This window comes from Bidens hawaiensis, unplaced genomic scaffold (assembly GCF_021521415.1).
Source record: "Bidens hawaiensis isolate Kalapana, Puna unplaced genomic scaffold, B.hawaiensis_p1.1 tig00024419_1, whole genome shotgun sequence".
Lineage (NCBI taxonomy): Eukaryota > Viridiplantae > Streptophyta > Magnoliopsida > Asterales > Asteraceae > Bidens > Bidens hawaiensis.
In genome coordinates this window covers 183322-209067 of record NW_027493844.1, presented here as the reverse complement: position 1 = coordinate 209067, position 25746 = coordinate 183322, and the positions used below count along the sequence as shown (strand labels likewise).

The following is a 25746-nucleotide window of genomic DNA, read 5'->3' as shown; positions in this document are numbered from 1 at the left end:
TCTTAGACTGACTCCTCTTCCTACTCCCACTGCCTCGCTGTTTTCCCCTACCTCTACCTTCTGTGACTAACATATTGCCTGATGATTCACCTGAACTTCTGCATCTTGAATCTTCTCCCAGAATCAGATCCCGAATCCCATCAAAGTTAATTTTTGCAGCCGAACTACAAACCGTAGTCACTGTTTGTGACCAACTGTCGGGTAAAGAAGATAATAATAAAAGGCCTTGAACTTCATCATTTAACTTAATGTCAACTGACACTAAGCGGGACAGGATCGAATTAAGAGTATTAACATGCGTTATAACTGAACCACCCTCTTTCATTCTTGTTGTCACTAACTCTCGGATAAGATAGACCTTATTCGCTGCCGAAGGCTTCTCATACATGTTAGATAGTGCCTCCATCATACCACAGGCTGTGGTTTCTTTCATGATGTTAAACGCCACATCTTCTGACAACGACAATGTAATACAAGCCCTAGCCTTTTTATCTAACTTCTTCCAATCTGCTTCAGACAACTTTTTTGGTTTTTCATCCTCAAGCACTACATCCAAGTCCTTCTGACAAAGTAGCGCCTCAATCTGCATCTTGCACCAACCAAACTTCTGTCCATCAAACTTCTGTATCGAAACCTTTCCGTCTTCTACCATAATAATGACTAAAACGAAAATCTAGATAAAAACAGAGACAGACACAGCAATGGCACGGGCCTGAACTTAACAACTGTTCTACTAAACTCTGTTAAAAATAACCTATTCAAACCGCAGCTTAATAACGAACCGCAAATCAGAAAACTAAAACTTTAAACTGAAACGATAAACCTGACAAACGTGGTTGGCACTGGTTCTTGGTTTCTTTAATGTTTCTTCTGATAAATAACGATTCTTCAACAAAATAGGATCTTGATATAATCGTTATTGGCTCGTACTTTGCAAAAATAGGATCTCAACCCAAAAAAATAATTCAACTTAATTCCTTTGCTTTTTGTTTTACTGCCCAAGTAAAAAAAAACAAGAAAAAGGAGACTATTCTGCCAAAGTATGGGCCACCTACTACCTTTGTCAAACCAAAAACAAATTTGGTCAAAACTACTTTTCTTCTTCAACGTGAACAACGGAAACTCTAAACAAAAGAATTAACCCTATTCTTCGCAACTCAAAACAACAAGCGTTGGCTTACGGTGGTCAATAAAGCTTTCGAATAAATCACAGGACCTGAACACATCAATCGTCGACGTCTAGGGAGCAAAGCCTCAGTCGGCGATCGATTTTTCTTACTTTCGGCGGACTAGCGGTGGTGCGACAGCAAAACCGTAATCGGCGGCTTCTGGCGGCGATGGTAAGTGGCAGCAACAACAATCTACTATGGCAGCGAGAAATTTCTTTCGGCGGCGGTGGAACCCTAGCAACTGCCAGCGGTGACACAACGGCGTAAGAAACTGTTCAACGTGTTCTTCGTGTGATCCGAACCTAAGCTCTTGATACCACTTGTTAGGATTAAACGCACATACGAACTGCACACACACGCGAAAGCAATAAACGAACACGAGGATTTAACGTGGTTTGGTCTAAACTGACCTACGTCCACGGGTTGTAACTAGGTATTTCTTTATTAAGTGACAAGGGATTACAAGTACATAAAGTCATATATATAGAGACTAGTTTAGGGTTTGTATCTTATTAAACAAGAAATCTAAACGTGAAGCCCGGCCACCCTACACCCGTCTGCCATTTGGACTTCAAATAATAAACCGGGCCTAAACAAAAAGGCCTACGAACCCAACACGTACCACATCATATTGAATGGAATTGAAATCAAACCCCACACATTTTATTTTTTTTATAACCGAGTGGGAAAATGCTAAAAGGACAATGACTATTGACTATCAAATTTCATCTTTTATGGGTGTCAAAGACATTGGCACTCCGCTCTTCAGTCTATGGATGACAGATTTCGTATCTATGGTAAGATCCTGGTCGTCGACTGTCCAGCTGCATGGAATAAGCAAAAACTGTTATGCGAAAGAAGAACAGAAAACGAAACATTAAGAAAATTAAACTTGAAACTCACTTGTATCCACTTGTTAGCCTGTGCAAGAATACGAGCATCGTCATCTTTGCCTTATTGATTCCAAGAAAGTCCTAGGCCCTGCTCCAAAAGGTATGTAACTGCATGCCTTCTGTGCTTCCTGGAGACACAAAGTTAAGACTTTGATTATCTTGAGCTTCATCTAAATATAGTATGTTATATAAATGTGAATTTAGGGGGTGTTTGGTAGAGAGATTTGAGGGTGGAGAATTAGGTTTCTCTTGTTTGGGAGAATTAGGCGGAGAATTGGGCGGAGAATTGGTTTTCTCTGAGAATTGGGTGTAGGCAAAAAGTAGAGAAATCCAATTCTCTCCGTTTGGAAGAGAAATGGAATTCTCTCTGCTTCTAAATCGCGTCTCTGCTCTACTCCGTTCGCGTATGATGATGATGATGCTCCGACCGGCGATGGTGATGATGATGCCGACGTCCGGCACGGCGGCCGACGCCGCAGCCACGTCCGGCACGGCGGCGATGGCGGTGTTGCGAGGCGGAACCCTAAATCGCGGTGTTGATGTTGCGCGGCGATGATGATGACGCTCTACTCCGTTCGCGGTGTTGCGACGCGTCTCTGAGCCACCATTTCTCCACCATGATGATGCCGAGGCGGAACCCTAATCACGTCTCTGCTCCCGTTTCTCCACCCATTTCTCTATTGTACCAAACAAAGGAAATGATTGTCAATTCTCCACCCATTTCTATTTCTCTCCAATTCCATTTCTCTCCCATTTCTATTTCCATTTCTTCCCATTCTTTTTCTCTGTACCAAACACCCCCTTAGTGTATGTAAGCCGCATCAACATTAACATGCCAACCTTTCTTTATCTAAATATCTGCAATAACAGACAAAATATTAAGCAAGCATTCTACACATGTTGAGAGTTTCCTCATTCCCAATTAAGAATTGAGATAAGTACTTGTTGGACGTAATTTCCAACTTAGTAGGCTCCGTGACGTGTAGGTGACCGGGTTGGACATCTTGGGCTCGTGAGATTCATTAATGATGTAATGGGCTCATAAGGTTGCAATTAGGGTTTTATTATATTTGGTAATGTCTCGTCTAGCAAGTTAGGTTAGTCTATATAAACCAAGATATGTTAGACATTATAGAACGTGTGAGATACAACCGAGTTAGGGTATCTAGAGACACACATGAGATGTAACCGCGTTAGGGTTAATCTAGATGCAACCGAGTTAGGGTTCATCAAGAGTTAAACTGAGTTAGGGTTGAGAGTTTGTTATAAGTTTTTTTGAGTTATATTTTCTGATTAATATAAACGAGTGTTGTTCGTTTAATATGTGTTTGATTATCGATCCGGGACTTGAGTACCTACCCTGAATATTACAGTCAGCAAGCGCAACATGGGGGAACCAGAGCACCACATTTGCCATTCGTAATGTCTCGTTCACAACCTAAAAATGCCCGCAAAAGTCTAGACATACATCAATAACGTATCCATTTTGGCACGCATTTACTAGAAATAAAAACGAACCTTTAAGCCGTAAGACATCTTGTTAAGATCCTCAAGACAAGTAAAGCCCCTCTTGGTTTATTTCTGAGTATGGACAATTGTTCTTCCTGTAGGTTCAATTTTATGTTATCATTTTTAATTTCAAATGATATTCTTGATGACACAAGTTCGGTATTTTACTTACTCTCAACATGTTTTGGACTTCTTTGTTCTCGTCTAAGAACTTAACACTCCACATCAGTCCAGCTGCAGTGGTTCCCTGACCGGCTATTATCATTATAAGCAAGTTATCCCTAATCTCTGAATCAGTAAGCTTCTCATAATCTGAAAATGAATCTCTGTCTAACATGGACTGCAAGAAGTCGTCGTGAGGCTCTTTGCTACTCCATCTACTAGTAATCATTTCGTCCAAAAATGTCATCAGTCTTTGACGTGCCTGCATCAGTATTTCTCATTTGGTTAAATATTTATATATATTGTTGAAAATTTGGATAATGTGACTGAAAATTTATTAAAATTATTAATCTTCATATAGTGACAAACTATTGAAGGTGTTTAAGTACGTTCTAGTCCATTCCTATGACGTACATTCAGTGAAAAATTGTGAGGCTAACCATAACACGTGGTAAATGATTTGGGTAAATCATGGTAACCACGTCGCTCGTCACGATTTAGTGGGAATCACCTATGTTAGAGAGAAGTGGTGTCATTTCGAACGGAATTGACGAAACAATTCCTAAAGCTCTCGTAGAATCAGGAAAGTGTTCCACGACCATTATTGGACACGCAAGTGAGAGGATCGCCGACTAAGGAGAGTATTGTTAGAAAAATAATACCAAAATATATGACATTAGAGAGGATCATCTATTTCCCAAATTAGAAGATTTTGACAAACCTTTATTTGACCGTTGGAAGCTTGATTCATGGGCTGTTTACCATCTTTTGCACTATTTCCTTGTAAAGACGATTTAAGCCTTAGTATTTAACTTCTTCTAATTCCTTTTTATAATTGTAGTTGAAATCTCAATAATAAAAACTGTTCAATCCATCTCTTCTTTCTTGTATTCTGATTATCATAACCATTTTGGTATCAAAGCAGTGCCAACGATCATAGGATCTTACTGCTCGCCATATACATCGCTGCACAAATAAACCAACAAACCAAACCGTGGACAAGCGGCCATGTCTGATTCAGGCGGTAACCTGTCCGGTAACCTCGAAAGCCTTCCAATCCAAATAACCATGGCTGAAAGAAAGAGCAGCTGTGGTGGATTAGCATATGCCAGAGAAGAAGAAATCAATCGATTCACCACTGCAGGATGTTGTGTTGAGCGGCACTAATGGAGGTAACAGTTTTGAGATGATAGTCTCAAACCCTTGCATTTGTGATCTTAATTTTATTAACCCTCAAGTTCTAGATATTCTAAATGAACCCCTTAAAGAACATATTAATTCCAAGATATGCCCTATAGAATCTGATATGTATAAAACAGCCATTAAAGATTATGTTTTTCTTAATAAAACCCTTATAGAATCCGTTAACTTTAATAATAACCTGAAAGAATCAGTTGTTTGCGACACGGGCCAAAATTTGGATTTATTTGCCTCGGAGAGCTCTCAAGATCATGTTTTATACAAAAATAACTTATCTATGGGAAAGGTTAATATGGTTAATGCACGTAAAAAATTAAAAGATAAATCATGGATTTTTGATTGTGGTGCTATCGACACCATGACGTTTGAATTATCCGACATTGTTTCAAATTCTAAAACTAAAATTGATCACATAAAAACCGCCAATGGGGGAATAGTTCCTGTTATGGGAGGGGGAACTATTGAAATATCACCCACATTAAAACTTTCAAACTGTCTTTACGTTCCTTCATTGTCACATAAATTATTATCCATTAGTCATGTAACAAAGGAATTAAACTGCACAGTTTTAATGCATCCAACCTTCTTTATTTTACAAGATATTAGGACGGGATCGATTATTGGGTGTGGCACTGAACGCCATGGGTTGTATTATGTGGATGAAGTGACTCACCATGGTACTGCGATGTTAGCCCATGAAACAATAAATAGAGAAGCGTGGTTATGGCATAGGAGACTATGACATCCATCTATCGGTTATTTGCATATTTTATTTCCAAAATTATTTCCTAGTAATGAAACATTAAGTTGCGAAACCTGTATCATGGCGAAAAACCATAGACATACCTTTAAAACCAAACAACACACAAGCTGACTTACCTTTTTCCTTATTCATTCAGACGTTTGGGGACCAACAAATATTATTGGGGGGCAACCCTTTCGATTTTTTGTTTCATTTGTTGACGATTGCATCCGTATGACATGGATCTATTTTTTAAAAAGTAAATCTGAAGTTTTTGATAAGTTTACTATGTTTTATACCATGATACAAACACAATTCAAAACTAATATCCAAGTTCTTTGGTCCGATAATGGGGGGGGGGGGGAATTCGTTAACGATTATATGAAACAATTTTGCCAAACAAAATGAATTATTCACCAAACATCGTGTTCCCACACTCCAGAGCAAAATGGCACCGTTGAACGGAAAAATCGTATTTTACTAGAAATAACCCGAGCGCTTCTGATCGAATCCCAAGTTCCAAAATCTTTCTAGCCCTAAGCTCTTGCTACCCGCTACATATCTTATCAACAGACTACCAACAAAGGCCCTTGACCTAAAAACCCCTCTTCAAGCCCTTTTAGAATTCACCAAATTACCTCCACCCCTAACACTTCAACCACGAATATTTGGGTGTTTGGTTTTTGTCCACATACCCAAAATCAATCGAAGAAAACTTGACCCAAGTGCTGAAAAATGTGTTTTTGTAGGCTATGGGGTCAACCAAAAGGGGTATTGATGTTATTGCCCAACAAAGCGTCACATATACACTACCATGAACTGTGACTTTCTTGAAACAGAGTACTTTTATGCCTTCCAACACAGTAGTCAGGGGGAGGAAAAACATGACACCTTGAGTTGGTTAAAATGGGTTCCAAAATGGGTCTCATCATCTGAAGAAATTAATCATTGTAACCAAGATAAATCACCGAGCTCACACCAACCTAGTGGGCCTTCAATTAGTGTTACAGACCCAAATGCCCCTAACCATACATCTGGAAAAAGTAATTCTCAAATACCTGAAAATATAACTCTTGAAAATATTGATTCTAACAATCATGAACTAGAAAAAGAACAAATAGTGCAGGAAATAATGCAGGAAACAGTGCAAGAAGAACAAGCGCAGGAAGAACAAGAACCTATACAAGAAGAAATAAGACAAGAAACAGCCGAGAAATATGTCCTCCCACCAAGAGTCAACAGAGGAATACCAGCAAAAAGATACTCCCCAGATAAACAATTCAAATTCTCCAGATACCCAATAGCAAACATAGCCGAAGCAGACCTATCCGAAGAAGCTAAAGCTTTTAATGCTTCCTTATACGCTGAACAAATTCCAAACTCTGTAGAACAAGCCTTAAAATCCAAGAACTGGAAGGACGCTATGGAAACAGAGATGAAGGCACTGATAAAAAATGACACATGGGAAAAATGTAACCGTCGACCAGGGAAGAAACCGGTAGGATGTCGATGGGTCTTCACAATTAGACGCAAACCAGACGGGACTATTGAAAGATACAAAGCACGGTTGGTAGCTAAAGGCTATACCCAAACATATGGTATTGACTACCAAGAAACATTCTCTCCGGTAGCCAAAATTAACACAATTAGTGTTCTATTTTCAATCACTGCCAATGAAGAATGGCCTCTTCATCAATTTGATGTTAAGAATGCCTTCCTTCATGGGGAATTAAAAGAAGAAGTCTACATGGAAGCTCCACTTGGGTTCACAGAAAATTTCAAAGCAAATGAAGTATGTTGTTTGAAAAGAACTATCTATGGGCTTAAACAATCTCCTAGAGCTTGGTTCGGCAGATTCACTTAATGATAGGATATGGCTTTCGTCAAAGCAATTCCGATCATACACTCTTCCTTAAAAACAGAGGTAACCTTGTAACTTGTTTAATCATATATGTTGATGACATGATTATTACAGGGAACGATGAAGAAGAAATGAAGAAATTAAAGGCAAATCTGTTCAAAGAATTTGAAATGAAGGACCTAGGAAGACTAAAGTTCTTTCTTGGAATTGAAGTACTAAGGTCTAAAAGGGGGATCTTTATATGTCAGAAAAAATATATACTAGATCTCTTGACCGAGACAGGAATGATTGATTGCAAACTGGCAGACACACCAATGATAGTAAATCATAACCTCCATATGGAAGAAAGAAGAGAATTGGCAGACAAAGAAAGATACCAACGCTTGGTAGGAAAATTGATATATCTCTCACACACTCGTCCAGACATTGTATATGCAGTAGGGGTAGTCAGTAAATTTATGCACCAACCCCAAATCACTCACATGGAAGCAGTATTGAGAATTATTAGATATCTCAAAGGAACAACAGGTTATGGGTTTCTCTTTCAACCAAACAAACACCAAAAAATCGAGATATACACCGATGCAGACTGGGCAGGAGACAAAGATGATGGAAGATCAACAGCAGGGTATTTCTCACTAGTTGGTGGAAATCTAGTTACATGGAGAAGCAAAAAACAGAAAGTAGTAGCATTATCTAGTGCCGAAGCGGAATGTAGAGGAATTGCACGCGGCGTGGCAGAAGTTCTATGGATACGTAAACTTATGACAGAAATTGGTTTTCTCCAAACTGAAGCCAGTAGAATCATGTGTGACAACAAAGCCGCAATATAGATTTCAGAAAATCCAGTTCTACACGATCGTACAAAACATGTGGAGGTTGACAGGAACATCATCAAAGAAAAGCTTGAAGCAAGGATTATAGAACTACCATTCGTCCGATTAGAAGACCAACTGGCAGACATATTATCCAAAGCCGTCAATGGAAGAATATTCAGCAGGTGCCTTAGCAAGTTGAGCATTGGAGACCCCACTACTCAACTTGAGGGGGAGTGTTAGAAAAATAATACCAAAATATATTATATTAGAGGGGATCATCTATTTCCCAAATTAGAAGATTTTGATAAACCTTTATTTGACCGTTGGAAGCTTGATTCATGGGCTGTTTACCATCTTTTGCACTATTTCCTTGTAAAAGCAAATTAAGCCTTAGTATTTAACTTCTTCTAATTCCTTTTTGTCATTGTAGTTGAAATCTCAATAATAAAAACTGTTCAATCCATCTCTTCTTTCTTGTATTCTGATTATCATAACCATTAAGTATTGTGTGAAGTGTATTGTTGTCTACGCAAATGGGGTTTGTTCAAAGATATCGCGTCTTCAAATTGCTAGGAGACTAAGTATGCTTCACAAAGAAAAGTTCAAAGCTAATATACCAACCTATCCTGCAATACTCAATTGTCGAGGTTGCATTGAAAATATGGTGTATTTTGATCGATCTTCATTCATATGGGGGATTGTTGGAGAATTGGATAACGTGAATGGAAATTATAGTGACAAACTCTTAGGTAGAGTTCTTTTTGTCACTTGTTTACTTTATTAGAATTTATATTAGTATTAAGCTCTTCAGTGATAAACTCTTCAGCAAAGTTCTTTATGAATAACTTGATAAGTTTTTGTTAGAGTTTATGTCTCTAATTAAACTTCTAATTAAGAGATATTTTTCACAATCCATGCCTGATGTATACATGGAAGGCCATGTGCCTCATTAGAGGCTAGAGAAAAAAATATAAATACAAGTTTGAAAATACAATGGAAAAAGAAATACTTGCATACTTGAAGAGCTCTTGGTGAAAAAGAAATCCTTGAAGAACCATATGTTGGAAACTTATAGATATAAGCTAGTTTCTTTATTCGATTTCTCTATATTTTTAGTTTTTTTGTTTTTCACAAGTTCTAACACTACAATTTATCAGATGTAACCCGGGTGCGTGGACATCTCCAACAATACCAACTGCTTTGGTTGTTGTACACTAGAAGACTGACACCCTGCTTTATGTAGATGCGTGAAACCTGTTTTAGGAGAAGCGTGTTGAACACGTGGCTCAGCCTCAATCGTCAACTTTAGTTTATTCCTTCTTCCAGCCAAAGAGATTACTAGAATATATAGTGGCAAAAGTTGGACACTCTATCTTTTTGAGGTTCTTATCAATTAAGGAGATTACAAGAAAATGTTTCTAAAGAACAAGATGAAAACTTTATCATTTGAAGAGTTTTGTTAGAATCATTTAACATATTTGTTATGTTATTTCATTGTTTATTTTTATTTCGTATTATGGTATTTGTACCACTTATTTTCTCATATTAGTAAAAGGGTATCGTTATTATTTGTATAAATTTTAATATAAGAAGTGAACCACGCCGTACATACATATAGCAAAAGTTTGACAGACATGAATGGCAAGAGTTTAACTACCTTAATGCCCTTGTAGTATCTAGTGCCTGGAATAATGTAAGGGAAAGAGAGCATTGCATTAGACATAGCTGCACAATCTTTTTCTAGTTTGTCCAGCAAAGATTCTTCTGTGATGCTCATCATCATGTCGCACATTGAATCGAATGTTATCTGATCGAATCGTTAAACCTTGATTAAAGGAATCGTAAAACATCATTATCAATTCGAAAAATTGACTCCAGTATACCTTCATGTTGAAATCAAGAACCACAAAGGACTTGCCATCGTCGGCTAACCTTTTGAATTTTGTGGAGAGCAACTTATCAAATTTCTGAACAAATTTGGCCAATGAATCCATGGAGAAAGCACCAGACAGAAGGGGCAGCGTTGACCATTGATTTCACATACCCTTTGTTAAACAATTTGAAATCATTTGGCAAAATTGTTTTGCACCCGCAACAGTTGGGACGAATACATGAACTTTGCCAAACAGATTTGTTTTGAACCACTTCCCATACCTGTATTATAAACGTACAGTTCCCTCATTGCGAGTTAAAATCCGTCAAATTAATTAAACTGGTAATTAAGTACATCCTAATGGTTTCATTATTCAGCTAAACAAGTATTTAACTTGATATTTGAAAAAGAAAATACATGATCATTCATCTTGTTTTATATATGTATTAAGGGGGTGTTTGGGATTGCTTATTTTCAGCAACTTTAACTTATTAACTTTTTGAAAAGTAATAAGGCGCTTGGGATTGCTTATATTGTGAGAGAAAAAGTTTCATAAGCTACACTTTTGTAACCTATTAACTTAATGAAAAGTTAAGGAGGTAAAATAAGGAATCTCAAACACCCCCTAAGTAACGTAATAGCTAAAAAGATAACTAATTATCGGACAGTGTGATTCTGGAAAACTGGCCGGCTATAACAAACAAGATAAACATTTGATTTAATCGTTAAATCGTCGGATTTTGCACCTCTAGTTTCTTGATCAAGATTAGCACTTTCTAGTTTTGACTTACTATTTTAAGGAAGAGGAAGAAGAACATGAAAACAAAGTACATGTATGAGAAATAGATTACATTTGTCTCTGAAGTCAAACAAACTCATAGGTTCCTTTTATACTCTTAGTAGCCGAAAGAAAAGAAAACGATTCACCAACAAGAGGAAGGCCAAGGCTTCCGAGCATGCCATGTGATGATATCTTCTCTTTCTTGGATAAAAACCTTGCGACCAACCCGGAGAGCAGTATAGCCAAGATGATGTGAAAGTTGTTCTTGACAAGTAAAGCTCCTCCATTGGAAAAATAATCATCTTAAGACACTTAACACTATTATACAGAGTTTGCAAGAATAAGACCATATTAACATGTTATATATATAGATATAGATGGACGGGTTAGCGACGTATTGGTTTGTTGCTTATTGGATGACCATAATATACTCTCTCTAATTAAACAATATATAAATAATATGAATACAGACAACGTTGAAGAGCACAGCATCTTAGGAAAGAGCACTAAGAAAACAACCCTAAAAAGATTCCTGGTAATTACTAGTTAAACATGACGCGTTCGTTTCACAAAATTCATGGAAATTCAAAGGAATTAGAATTAAAATCAATTGACATGGCATGTTTGTTTCGTTGGAATTGAAATCTTAATTCTATTTTGGTGTGTTCGGTTGTCAAAGAATTGGAATTGGAATTGGAATTCAATTCCTTCAAATTCCTTTAAATAAAAGGATTTCAAATTATTCAAAAATGTGGAGAATTTCAAATGAATTTAATGGAATTTTTTTTAACGAGAACAACGAATAAAACATTTTATTTTTTTTGTTTTTTATTTATATTTTGAGTTATGAATTTTTTTATTATTTATTTTTGAATATTTTTTTGAGGGGTTTTCGATCTTAATAGAAAACCCCTAAAAAAATTCAAAAAAAATCATAACACAAAATATAAATAAAAAAAATCTAAAAAAACTAAAATGTTTCCGCCATTATCCTCGTTAAAAAACAATTCCAATTCATTTGTGGTGATAGATCACAATTCATTTGTCAAACGAACACATCAATAATAGAATTGGATTTCAATTCCTTTCAATTCCAATTCCTATTGGAATGTTAATATTCCAAATTCGATTCCAAATCCTATGCAAATTCCAATTTCAATTCTATTTCATTTCGTGAAACAAATGCGTAGTAAACCCTTTGGCGACTGAAAGGATGGGATAATTGGATTATAATTATCAAAATAGGCAAGCGGACACGTATTTTATAGAAAACTAGTATATTTTGTCCTGCTTGTTGCGTCGGGGCGGGTTGGTAAAATCGAGCGTTGTTGATCCCGGTGCGTTAAGGAAGCGAGTCTACGCAAATTCGGTCGGTTTCCGTCAAGTTCGTTACGTAACCAGAACTAAGTAAAAAAATACAAAAAAAAAATTGGCATTCGGTCGTTTTTTCCTTAGTTTGCTAGAGTAAGAAACTAAAACAAACCGCAGTGAGTCTACACGAATTCGGTCAGTATCTGCCGCGTTCGATACGGCACTGAAATTAAAACAAAAACAAAGTTAACGTTTGTTACGATGTCGGAAGTTAAGTAAGTGAAGTGGCCTAATGGAGGGCTGCCATTTGGCCAATCATATATTTGTTGCACTAAAGTTATATTTTATATATACATATAATGATAATAGTGCTAACATATAAACAATAAAATATTTAGAACAACGTTTATTTGATCGGGGTAAAACCGAGCATTGGTAAAGCCTTGTAAAACCTAGGCTTGCAGCGGTGAGTCGGTAAAACCCGAGCATTGTTGGTCCCGTGTGTCACATCAGTAGTCGACACGAATTTCTTTGGTTTCAGTTACGCTCATTACGGTACCATATAAACAGCGTTGGTAAAACCTAAGTGTTAAAACCCAAAATATAAAAATATAGAATGTTTAAAATATAGAATGATTAACATATAAAAATATAAAATATTTAAAACAGTGTTTATTAGATCAGTAAAACCCGAACGTTGGTGAAACCGAACATTGTCAGTCTCGGGTGTTGCAATGATCAGTGGGTAAAACCAACCGTTGAAGCAATGAGTTGACGCAAATTCAGTCGATATCGATTATGTTAGATACCACACCAAAAGTAAAACATAGAATTAAAAAAAAAACAATTTAATGTGTCCCAATCAGTGCCTTTGCAGCACCAACAATTTTAATTGTTATATAGTAATGATAATAGGCCAGGCTTACAAAAATACGCATAACGTACCAATGAAAGATATACAAATAATTAATAATCTCTTCAGGCACCACTTATCACTTATGTGTCCATCTTTCATGGGTTCATGTGTTAGCCTAGAGTATTGCATAGTAGTGCTTTTTTTGTTTGGTTATTCCTATTTTCGTAATCCTATTTCTCTTTGCGTATTTTGATAATTTTCTCTACAACCCGATCATTTAAAGATGTGATTAAACTAAATTTCTGAGTTCTTTCAGGTGGTTTTCCTTTGAGGGATTTATAGGTGGTTGGATATAACAGTTTTGGGATTTATGATACTTCAAATAAAAGATTAAGATTAACTAGCAGGGGAAGCCTACACATATGGAAACTATAATCACTGGAAATAATAGTGTCTATAATTCAAGGCGATAATAATTCCAATACTCTCCCTCAAATAGGAGTGTGTAGATTTCCATCACCCAAGCTGCCAAGTAATGTATAAAGCTTTTGAGCCCCAAGGGCTTTGGTAAATACATCAGCAACCTTCATGAGTGGCAATAAGAACAAACTCAATATCTCTTGATTCAATTCGTTCTCGAATAAAGTAACAATCAATTTCTATGTGCTTTATTCGTTCATGAAAAACGGAGTTGTTGGCTATCAAAATGGCAGACTTATTGTCACAAAAGAGGGGCGTAGGGCTGACGAGTTTAACTTCCAGCTCGTTTAGGAGCCATCGAACCCAAATAGTCTCACTAACCGTGTTCGCCATGGCCTTGTCATCAGCCTCGGCAGAGGATCAAGAGACCACCAACCGTTTTTTGGATTTCCAAGAGATCGGCCCACCACCAAAAAGCAAAACATAACCCATTCTCAATCTTCTAGTGAAGGGACAGCTCAACCAATCTAAATTCGAGTCTCCTGTAAGATTTAGGTGTTACTTGTTTTTTCAGAGTTAAAATGTCTGCAGACCACATCTGCATACATCTACAGAAAAAGAGGTGGGTCAAACCTCTGCAGTCAACAAGAAGAAGACTGTTTGTTTTTTAACATCTGTAGATTGTTAAAATAAGTTAGTAGTGGGTGTACAAACTATGGTAGTCGGTGGTGGTGATGCTGGATGGTGATAGTGGTAGTGGCGGGTGGTGGGTGCTGGTGGACGGTGGTGGTAGAATGCGATGATGGGTGATGGACATTTATGGTGGTAGACGGTGGTGGCCGACGGTGGTAGTGGGTGGTGGACAGTGGTCGTGGCGGACGATGGGTGGTGGGCGGTGGTGGTGGCTGGTGGATGGTGGGTGGGTGTTCGGGGTGGACTGTGGTGGCAGAATACAATGGGTGGTGGTGGCGGACGGTGGTGGTGGCGAATGGTGGGTGGGTGGACGGTGGTGGTGGGTGGGTGGGTGGTGGTGGATAGTGGGTGTTGGTAGGGTGTGATATTTTAACCCTTTGCAGACCTTAGAAGATCTCAGAAGTGGATGGGCTAAGTCTGTACCAAAAAGAGCTTGCACAGACGTTTTTTAATAAAACGTCTTCAAGAAAACAAACAATCTGCTGATGGCAATGTCTGCGCGTGGTCTGCGTTGCGCAGACAAAAGAGACTGCAAACCATTTTCAGAAAAACAAGCAGCACCTTAGTCCACCATCTTTTGGAAGAAGAATACCTTGACCATGTGTTCCTTTTAAATATCTAAGGACTCTAATTGCCACATCCATGTGATTCTGTCGAAGATCAGCAACAAATTCACTCAAGATATTGACAAAATAATTAAGGTATGTGCGAGTCGCCTGAAGGTAAAGTAAGCGACCTATTAATCTTTGGTATTGATTTGCATCTATCTCGGGTTCTTTGCTTTCTTTGTCTAACTTCAGGTTTTGTTCCATTGGAAACAAGCTTGGACGACAACCTTGCATACCACTATCTTCAAGTATCTAGTGTGTATTTTCTTACGCTAAGAACCAAGCCTTCAGAAATTCGAGCAACCTCGATGCCTAGAAAATATTTTGCTGAGATAAATCTTTGTAGATTGTATCTTCATACCATCATTACCAACAACGATTCCATCGACGACGTATATAAGGGCTACCACAAAGGAACCATCCCTTTTATATGTAAACAAGGAATGTAGACAAGGCCATGGTATATTTGTGATACCAATTCTGAGAAGCTTGCTTCAGGCCGTATAGAGATTTCCTTAGTCTGTACACCTTGTTACTTCCTTTCGCAAAGCCTTGAGGAACTTGCATGTAGACCTCTTCATCTACGTCTCCATGCAAAAAGGCATTGCTCACGTCTATTTGATGAACAAACCATTCTCTTTTAACCGCAATGGCCAATAAAATTCAGACAATAACAAATTTAGCGACCGGAGAAAAAGTATAATGGAAATCAATCCCTCCAATCGGATGAACCCCTTTGCTACGGGCCTCGACTTATACCTTTCGACTTCACCGTCCGGCTTGTATTTTATTTTATAGACCCACTTGGAGGAGTCTATTGCTTGTTTGCCTTTTGGCAAGTCTTCAAGAGTCCATGCATCGTTTGCTTCTAGCACCTTAATTTCTCGCTTCATTTCCTCTCTCCATTTTTCATCTTGTCAGCTAAAATTTTTTGGCTTATCATTGGAGCTAATGGCTGTTAAAAAGCTGTATGAATATTGATGTGTATGCGATTGGGTGTATAATAAACTGTTGATTGTTTTCACACGAGATCGTGTTTTAAATTTATAAAAATGATTTCTACAAAGAATAAACCATACATAAATAGGCAACTGTACCTATCGTATATGCAGAACAGTATTGGTAAGAACCAAGTGTCGATCCACGGACATGGAGTATTTCTAATAATAAATATTTGTTGTAAATTAACCAGAAGTAATAACCCTTTTGGGTTGTTTTAAACTAAATCTTTGTTTAATTAAAGTAAAGTAAAGTGGGTGAACAAGTAGACGAATTTTAGACAAGAAAATCAATATATGAATGTTACCATCTAAATCAAGATTCCACTTAACACTTCTTTGATTATCAATATTGTGAATATGAGATTAACTTGCTTTAATATTATAAGATAGAATAGCCTCTCATTCCTAAGCGAATTACCCTATGACATAAAAGAAAGTAGATTGCATAACTTCATGTCTACCATGAAAATGTCAATTTAAGTAAGCAAGTAGTTTTAATGAAGTATAAAGATTAGGATTGACTTTGATTTCTCAAACACCAATCCTAACAACTTTTAGGGATTTATAATTTAGTCACACAATCCCCCTTGGTTGATTTAAGAAGATTATAATTATACATTCCTTTAACATATGATATCTTTAACCTGCATGGCAACCTAATCAGTTATACTTAACAATCTTGTTTTAGAATTATCACAACTAGAGAAATTGATCATAGCATGTATCTCATCTTTTCAAAGTCCAACACAAGGAAATATATTTTGGATAAAATATCAAAATTTTCTTTTTACCATTCCTAGTCTCCAAAACATGAGTGAATCATGAATGATTATAAAGATTTGTTTTAAAGATATTAATCATCAATCTTGAATTAATGGACTATGATAACAAAACATATTTCATCAAATGATAATTGCAAAATAATCATTACTTCACAAGAACTAAATCACATATCTTAAATATAATCATCAATTAGAGTTAAGTTTCATCATAGATTTAGATTGTAAATGGAGGTTTAGCTCATGATGAGCATGGACATCAAAGAAGATGAAGATGACAAACACATGATTAAACTAGAACAATCTGACAGATGGTGATGAATCTTTCTTCAATGATGATGGATGATGATGATGATGATGGATGCCTCCAAGCCTTCAAACTCTTCAATGGATCTTCAATTTAAGTGTAAACTGAGTGTTTTTAAGTGATAAATCCATCTAGATCCTCTCCAAGCACACCCATTGTAATGAGGCATGCACAACTACTTATAAGCTATCAAGGCTCTTGGTCATGACCTCGTGGTGATTGGGCACAGCCCCGTGGTGAGCTATACAGATTCATTAAATGCTTATCAGATCGTACATATGCTGACTTTCCACGGGGGCATGGTACTTGAGACACGGGGGTGTGTTTGGATGTCATATTCTTGTATTTTTGTCTTAATTGGTTAAGGTGACTGGTGTGCATGAGATAGGGTAGAAAAACGATTGTTATCTTAACTAAACCACATATAAATAGGCAAGTGTACATATCGTATATGTAGAATAGTATAGGTAAGAACCAAGTATTGATCCACGGACACACTTGTTTGATTTTTACTACTAAATCATTGTGTTTATTTTAACCGAAAATAAACATCTTAGTAGTTTTGGTTTTGACAAATAAGTTTAAAGAGAAATTTAAAAGCATAAATTAAAGATAACATTTTTTTACTTTTATATTTTTAAAAGAGATGATTAAGGATAAAACTGTATCATCTTGGTTAAAACTCCTCTTAACTTGGTTTAACAATTAGTTAGTAAACATGTGATATGAGCTAACATACTCAGATAATCGCATGCAAGGTCCTTTCCAGTTGGTAACAACCAACGTACTTGGATCAGGGGTCCCTTTTCCACTCATAACATGACATTCCTAAGTGCAAAGGTGGCATATGATCATACTTAGCAAAACCACCACTTGAAATTGAAATTGAAGCAAGCAAGTAAACACAAAAGTCAATAACACGAATTGTAGTTTGAAAAAGAATAATTAAGTAAAAGATTTGAATAGGATATACATGCTACCCCTAAAATGTAAAAGCGTATAGAAAGGAGGTGTGAGAAACTTATCTTTGATATTGAAGCGGAAATAAGAATAAAAGCCGAAAATGCGTCAAAGAAGTTGAAATGGTTGAACCTCACTATGGAGGTAGGGTTCTAAATACCCGGTATGACCTTTTACTTATTATGCTTTATATTATATTTGTAATATTATTATTGTTTACTAACCAATGCCCAATGGGCTGGGGGCTTGTGGAGGTAACCCATAACCGGGCCTAGCCCAATACGGTTAGGGTTTCATGATGGTAACCATGGAGTTCCTAGATAAGGGTCTTCATCTCTCATTTTGAGGATCCCTTCTTGGACACTTGGCCTCCACATATATTTTTGTGTCTGTAAACAAGAGGAAACTCTGAGCAGTCACCTCCTCCCCCCATATTTCCATGGCAGATCTCGAGCTACCGAAGACGAAGTTGAAGTCGTGGTTCGTTCATCTCGAAGACCGGGGAACATCGTTTTGGATCAGGTCAGATTCATTTCATGTTTCTTCATTGGCGCCATCCGTGGGACCGGCAACGAACCACACCTCCAAAGGTTGGTGGATCATGCAAACATCTTAAAACATTGTCAAGAATATACGATTAAGCACCACGGATCAAGTATACACTTCGGCGGGACAACCGCAGGTTAGATGAAAACTCAACCGCAGGTTGATTCGCTCCGTTACGCGTCCACAAACAACCTTAGCGAGTTACCACCGGTGGGCGATCGTCGCATTGCCTCGTGAACGATATTCGCTTCGCCACCATCATCGGGACGACCTGGATATCTTTCCTTAGTTGAATGAGGTGTTTGCTTGCCTTGTATGAGGTAACTTTATATATATATATATATATATATATATATATATATATATATATATATATATATATATATATAGGGGAGATTTCAAATAAGAACCCCTTTGAGTTTTAAGAACTCGAAAGAACTCAGTGTAACAATTTTTTTTTCCGAATTTTTTTTACACATGCGTAATATATGTAAGTTACATACACGTAACAAAATTACAGAATTTTTTACGCACGGAGTCGACTTTTTACACATGTGTAACTGACGTAAAAGTTAGTGTAACCACTTACATCTTTATTCTATCTCCAACTTTGACTTTTTTGTCAGATTTAATCTCAACCACATATTCCAATCAATTTAATTAAATGTGTAGCCAAGAATTGAGTTCTTAACTTCTTACAACTCAACATGGTTCTCAAAATATCTCTCCCCTATATATATATATATATTATATGCAGATGTATAAGCAATTATTTATATGTCATAGTCATGCGCAATGATTGTATACTGTTTGCAATGGAATTAATTTCCAATTTTTTTTAAAAAAAAAAGTCTCGTGTTAGAGGCGTGGAATCCTTGTAGACAAGTCCCAGAACGCTAAGAATAGCACATGTTTGGTTACAAGTTCCTTAAATAAGAGAATTGCTTCACAAGTTTTTACAAAAACCTCAAACTTTTCTCCTATATTGATTTTGGTTTGTATAACAATCAAAATAAAATAAAACGAAAAGTATGAGTATATAAGATTTGCATGAAATGGCACAAAAAATTATTAAGTGCTTATATTAATGCAAAACATACGGCTACGCGCCGAATATATAGGTTTGGGAATCCTTATAAACCCATACGGCTACGCCCTGAATACATAGGTTTGGGAATCCTTATAAACCCATACGGCTACACGCCATACTTAAAGGTTGGGAATCCTTATAAACCCATACGGCTACGCGACGAATACGTAGGTTTGGGAATCCTTATAAACCCATACGGCTACACGCCATACTTAATGGTTGGGAATCCTTATAAACCCATACGGCTACGCGCCAAACTTAAAGGTTGGGAATCCTCATAAACTCATACGGCTATACGCCAAACTTAAAGGTTGGGAATCCTCATAAACCCATACGGCTACGTGCCAAACTTAAAGGTTGGGAATCCTCATAAACCCATACGGCTATGCACCAAACTTAAATGTTGGGAATCCTCATAAACCCATACGGCTATGCGCCAAATTTAAAGGTTGGAAATCCTCATAAACCCATACGGCTACGCGCCACACTTAAAGGCTGGGAATCCTTATAAACCCGAACGGCTACACGCCACACTTAAAGGTTGGGAATCCTTATAAACCGGCACGGCTACGCACCAAACTTAAAGGTTGGGAATCCTCATAAACCCATACGGCTACACACCAAACTTAAAGGTTGGGAATCCTTATAAACCCATATGGCCTCACGCCGAATACAAGGCCGGACATGCTTCATATACCGGACGCGCTCCGCTCCACTCCACACACCATCATGATTAAAACCTCTTACAACCCGAAGCAAAGTAGACGTATATGCAAAAAAGTACATTTGGGAAGCATCGGGTCGGAAAAACCGTACAAGCACTCCTAATAAGTCCATAACTCCACCTAACCGCTTGCACTCCCAGGAGCAGCACCGGACTAGGGGGACTTGTGGAGGTAGGGTCCTAAATACCTGGTACGAACTTTTACTTATTGTGTTTTATATTATATTTGTTATATTATTATTGTTTACTAACCAATGCCCAATGGGCTAGGGGCTCGTGGAGGTAACCCCTAACCGGGCCTGGCCCAATACGGTTAGGGTTTCATGATGGTAGCCATGGAGTTCCTATATAAGGGTCTTCATCTCTCATTTTGAGGATCCCTTCTTGGACACTTGGCCTCCACATATATTTTTGTGTCTGTAAACAAGGGAAACTCTTAGAAGTCACATCCCCCCCATATTTCCATGGCAGATCTCGAGCTACCGGAGACAAAGTCGAAGTCGTGGTTCGTTCATCTCGAAGACTGGGGAACATCATCTTGGATCAGGTCAGATTCATTTCATGTTTCTTCACTCACGAACTATGAATAAAACAAATACAAAAATTTAAAGACTAACGAGCTTATTAAAGTTATATAGTTTATTATATCCTTTATTATTTTATAGCGTTTGATTTATTTTAATATCATTTTATGTTTTAATGGAAATTTTGACGATTTATATTATTTTAATATTATAACCTAACGCTAATATGAGAATTATGGTATTTACAAGGCAGAGATTTTAAATGGTGATTTTATCTAGAAAATATATAACTATGCTAACGATGTATAAAGCTAACGAATTAAAGTTAATGAATTATAAATCTAACGAATTAAAGTTAACGAAACGGAAATACAAACTAATATTAACGGGTTTAACGAATGCGAAAGTTAGTTTTTAGGGAAAATGATAAAATATAATTTATAATTTATTTTATTTAGTTTAATAATTTTATTTGATTCAAAATGATTTTTAATAATTTATATGGTTTAATATAAAAGGAAAATGTTTTAACAAAAATAATGCACTGACCCGGGTTTAAAACCAGGTCTGATGCGTCAAAGTTTAGTGATATAACCACCATACCAGCTTACATTGTTTGTTATTTCATATAAACAAAAAAATATAAGCATTATAACAAGTTCATCTTCTTTTAACATAAACACTAGCAATTCAATTCGATCAAATCGTTCCATGTTTGTTCAATCTTTGTTAAGGGTTTTGTTAATTGCTTCAAAACTATTAAAAAGCCTATAAATATTACCCGTAAATGATCTTGATTGATGGTGAACAAGGATGCCGAAAAACGAAGTTTGGCAGATCAAATAGAGACTACAGAGAGTATGTGTGTGAGTTTTGATGTTAGGGACGGGTTTAGAAGCATGTTAGGCGCTTATTTATAATGTCAATTGAAGCGTATGACGATTAATTGTTGTTATTATGATTTAGCTAATTTTCCAGTGGTTTTAGAATCAATTCGTTGATTATAACGTATTATTGTTGAAGATTATTGATTTTTGTTATGGTCTAAGGTCAATACAAGCTATTAACTGCGATCGATTGTGACATTTAAGGGTTTAATGGTTGCCGAAAGATCGCCAGCTTTTGGAAAAAAGGGAACGGGGACAGGGATGACGGGGGCTGGGTGACTTATAATTATATTTTAATTTATTAATTTAAATATTTTACACTTAAGGCCCCTCAACTTTCAAGTTATATTAATACAAAAGTTAAAGAATAATTACAATTCAAACATTGCACTTTGAAATGTTATATAATGAAAAATGAATTGTATAACTTGAAAATTTTTCGAATTAAACCCGTATAGTTCGGAAAGCGTTTAAATAAGAACTTTAAATCCTCTAAATTTCGTCTTTTATCAAAATGAATAGAAAATGAACAAACGATAAACGTAAATCATCGGAAATATTATATTATTGATAAAAACAATAACTCAAATACATCAAAATGACACCACGGGTCGGTTTAACGAATACAAATACAAATCCAAATACGAATAAAAATTGGTGAATGTCACAATGCACCTTTTCCTTTTGATGACATGCGCACTAACAGATGATCTCTGTTCCATTCTGCAGCTAATTAGTTGCATCATGGTGTCGAAACATTCTTGGCGGGCTTGTTTCTAGAGCATGCCCTTGAGTTGCTCAAGCATCTCATTGGCACCAAGATCTTCCAAGCCTCTAGCAAGCTCGGAGGACATGGTTGCTAGCATAATGCATGCAACTTCAGTATAGTCGTCTTTATGCTTATCAAGAACTTTTCTGGCAGCAGCAGTATTGTTTTCAGGCTCGATTTGAACCGGTCGAAGGAGAACATAGTGCTTATTTGACATTATGAGAACAAGTCTTAGATTGCGGTGCCATTCAAAAAAGTTGTTGCCATTCAACTTTTCTTTCACAAGAATAGTCTTGAGGGTGAATGAGGAGTTATTTGCAGTTGATATCTATTAAATAAGCAAAAGTAATTTATTAGTACTTTCGACGTTATAATCATATTATCAATGACCCAATAACATTAATAAAACAGGAGCTTTAGAATCTGGCTTCCAGTTACTAATGGCAGCTGTAGCCCACAACATTAGTAAGTGGTTAGGTAGACTAACAACGATTGCCAATTATGAATAAAGCACAACTCTCGGTTATGAGGCCTATTAAGACAACATTTTCCTACGTAGATACGTTTAGCCTCATTTATGCCTACCTTAGTCTCCAGACAACTGTAACACATAACAGGAGAGTAAAGTAATAACCGCCCTAGTACAGTCACTTGTGATAGGGCCAGATGTGTCAACGAAACTCTTTCACCTTGAAGGGATAGTCTAGAAATCAAGTGCAGTGTTGTATCTCAAAACACTTTGAAGTTTTGCTATATGCCTCAAGTGTGGCTTATAGTAGGATGGCATAGATAATCTAGATGTCGCGCTCTAGTAAATAATAAGTATTTTATTATCTTAAATACCTATAACTAGTACTGGTAAGTAAGGTCATCTCCATGGGGAATCAACGGAAATTGCAAGTTAAACTCATGATGTAAACTAATTAATTAAATGGACAGACAATGTCAAGCAGTTTTTAAAGATTAACTAAAGTTACACAATTACATGTAAAGCTGTAAACAATTATAAAAAAAGTGATTCACTCCAGGTTCAGGTAATGTGATGATCAACTAATCACATATTCAATTAACTTGATCGCACAGTAATTACTAGACCTAATAGTTTGGTTGTGATGAAAACGATACCTTAACCGAATTGTTGACACAACTAAACTTAATCTACCTGATTACCAGTTTATGTTATGAAAATAAATTAGGTTGCAATGACTAGAGATTATTGGTTCAATAACACAAGAGCTAACCTTAAATGTTGATGAAAACAACCAGACAAATGATGCAAAATTCAATAATCAACGACACAAACTGTTTAAACAATTAATTGATAAAACAAACAAGATCAAATAGTAAAGCTTAATCATGTTCTTGATTATAAAGCACAATGAATCTGGTCATAGTTTGTTTACACAAAACCCTAGCCTATAGTGAACACAAACGTTTTAGCCTAGCATCGACATGATATTCGACTCTCTTATCTGATGAACGGATGAACTCTTGCGATGAATTGACGAACCAGAAGCTTCGGGATGATGCAAAGTCATCTTAAGGTTCTTCTACAGCTCTTGGAGAAAGTGATATCTCGAATAGAGGCTGAAAACGATTATATAATAATTTAGTTTTTTTTCTTTGTTTTAAGGCGGTTCGCGTCACTAAACACTAATGGGCCTGTCCTTCTCGTCACGCGCAGGACAAAATATTCGGGCTCTTTTCTAGCTTGGTTCGCGTAGCGCTATGCAATCAATCTCGGTGGTATCTCAGTGGGATCTCGGTTATCGTTCCTCTTGACAAAGATCGGTCAGAATATCGGTGCCGATAAAATCGGCCATATTTGACCGATATTTGGTCTCCTTAATATAGGTAATTTCACTAATTTTCTTGTTTTGAGGATCAACCGGGTGACTTGGGGATTGATTGAGGCAGAAGACGAACTAACCTGACGAGGCCCTATTAAAACTTAGTTTATCGCGATATAAATAACCAATTTTCAAGTTATTAGTTTTGGAAAATTAAATTTAGTTTAATTTTGCAAAAACTTTATTGGTTAATAAACTTATTTTAAAAAATATTTGGTATTAGGTTTGTGGTGATATAACTAATTATAAAAAGCAAGCAATCACAATAGCAAGTAAGAATATGTAAATCTTAAATGGTCAATATTAATGATTGATCTTGCTAGAGCCTATTAGCAAGATAAATCTAGCAAGATCAATCGGGTCACAACACAAAACAACCATAAGGATGGACTTTTGGTGCATCCCATCATCTTTAATTTCTCCCACTGGCTTCAAGAACTTCATGTCCTTGTCCTTGGTATTTCCTTTGGGTCTTCCTCATTACAAAATATATATATATATATATATAATATAAAACTAAACCCTGCCTATCAAAATTTTGAACCATAAAAATGGCCAAATACCATAAAATAAAACCAAAAGTAAATACAACTTTCAACTTTTAAACCATCCATATGGCCAAAAACCAAAAATAATCAACCAAATACACAAGGTCGGGCCGGATTTATATATTCAACAAAAATAAAAAATCGGGCAATCCTTTTGGTCAAATAAAATAAACAAAATTTTGACCAAACATATGTTGCCCTAAAATTTTAACTAGATCAAAAGCTTCAACAACCATGAAGATTGTGATGTAGAACCGGTCAAAGAACCGAATTCGACTCGTATATTGTAACCAAGGATCTGATACCACTGTTGTCTGTTGGGTTCCAGTGGTGATCAGTCAGCGGTTTAATGATTAAACCCGGTTTTAATAAAGGTTTTATAATTATTAATCTCATTAAAATTATCAACGCGGCGGAATAAATAAACAAGTAATCACCACTTTGTGGAACCATATAGGATCCGGATACAAACAATATTAGTACGATACGAAACCAACCAGATTAAATATAAATCTAAATGACAAAATTTAATTTTACCTCGGTTAATAATTAACCGGTTAAGACACCGAGGGATAACGAACTTCACTAGGTGACCAAACGAGATAAAACCCGACGGTGGCGGTGCACGGAGGCAACGACAGTGGCGGTGGAGAGCTACCGCTTGCGGCGGTGGTGCAGGATGGCGCAGCAGCGACGGTAGGGTTTCAGCGGCGGTGCGGGGGTTACGGGACAACGGCGGCAGTGAAGCCGACGACGAGCGAGGGGCTAGCTGGCAGTGGATGAAGCAAGAGAGGGAGAGAACTTGTGGTGGCTAGGGTTTTCTCTTGTTAATCCTTAGATTATTATGATTAGACTAACTAGTTAT

At 36.8% G+C, this 25746-nt stretch overlaps 1 pseudogene; it reads right to left on the bottom strand.

Moving 5' to 3' along the window:
* Positions 1–1887: 1887 nt before the first annotated feature.
* LOC143569174 (abscisic acid 8'-hydroxylase 3-like) lies at positions 1888–15789 on the bottom strand (annotated as a pseudogene).
* Positions 15790–25746: the final 9957 nt, after the last annotated feature.